This window comes from Castanea sativa, chromosome 7 (assembly GCF_040712315.1).
Source record: "Castanea sativa cultivar Marrone di Chiusa Pesio chromosome 7, ASM4071231v1".
NCBI classification, from domain to species: domain Eukaryota; kingdom Viridiplantae; phylum Streptophyta; class Magnoliopsida; order Fagales; family Fagaceae; genus Castanea; species Castanea sativa.
Genome location: NC_134019.1, coordinates 2,145,911 through 2,147,517, shown reverse-complemented (window position 1 = coordinate 2,147,517; position 1,607 = coordinate 2,145,911).

Here is a 1,607-nt window from a genome sequence, read left to right as displayed (position 1 = left end):
GCCATCAGATTACCATTCGAAATGGAGAAAATTTCACATCCAAGAGAGAAATTATCACTACAAGTCGAGGGGCAAATATGCATAAATCAAAATTATAGAAAAGAAAAAGAAAGTTCAAGCAATTAAGCTTTGATAGAAATTGCTTTCTCCATAACAATCAAACTTTCTTTGGAAGTGCATGAGAAGATATAACTGATAATATAGCAGTGCAGACGAAGGCGATGAGGAGGAGGATAGCTGATACATATGTCTTCTCATAAAAAAAATTCGTCAATAATAATAGGTCAAGAATGTATTGACCCATTGTAATAAATTAACAAATTGATCTAGCCAATTTAATTAATTAATTCAATTAACATGCAAAACGCGTGGTAGCACAAACAAATCATCAACTAAGTTAATATGCAGCGGAAAATAAAGTTGACACGGTGATTTGTTTACGAATGGGAAAAACTTCCAAGACAAAAATTCTACCAGGTGAATTTAAGGTCACCACTCCAAGACAACTTATCACCTATGATTTGTTGTGCAAAAAAGTAGTGACAATTTCTCATTTTCAATGCACGGCTCCTAGTACGTGACTAACCAATCGATGTGCAGATCCTAGTACGCAGTTTACTCGCCAACTTGAGAAAGATGTTGACTGCAAAGTTCTTCAGTTCATCAACATAATGAAGATCATGAAACTCCTTGGTCACAAAACCCAACGGCATACAAAACGCAGTAGCTTCTTCAAGAGAAAGATAAATTAGGGCAAATTCTGTCTCCGATCGCAGTTTGCACTAACAAAACTCTGCCTCACACTTGCGCAACCTTTGACGGCCCTTAAAATAATCCTTATATATGTTTAGGGTTGTGAGAAAAAGAAAACCTAAACAAGTATACACGGATTGGTGTGAAATTAAATTTGAAAAACTAATTTTCATAAATCTCGATAGATATCGAGCATTGGACTTACATAGCCTTTTAAATCTCGATAGATGCTATCTATCGAGTTAGCTGTCGAGCTTTAAAATCCATCACTTTTTCACTTGATTCTTAGACAGATTTGCATGGCTTTAACACTTGAACTTGAAACCTTGTTCCTTGAAGTGTTAAATACATCCTAGATCTACCCAATTACAAGTAAAATGTGTTTTGTCAAGGGATTAGCCAATTCCATATTGACATATGTTCATAACATGATTCACATATGTCATATCAAATAACTAGCTCAATAACTAGCCCACGTACCCCAAATGTTGCACTCTCAAAAACTAGCCCAAGTAAATTGAATATTGGCTTCAATTCTACTTTGATTCTAAGGATGAGTTTGGATTGGGCTGAAACGCGCACGTCTGCGTTTCAGCCCTTTTTTTTTTTTTTTTTTTGGCTGAACGCACACCTATCACTATTCATTGGCCATGAATGGTGATTTTAGGCATAAACAATGTTTTTTACACATTAAAAATTATTTTGCTACAGTGTTTTTCAGTTTTCAGCTGTATCCAAACGGATCCTAAATCCTGCAGTAGCACCTGTGTCTAATATGTACGATATAGTGCTTGTTTGTTTCAACTTTCCCAGCCCAAAAAGCGTGTTTTGAAAATGTCAGCCCAAAAAGCCCG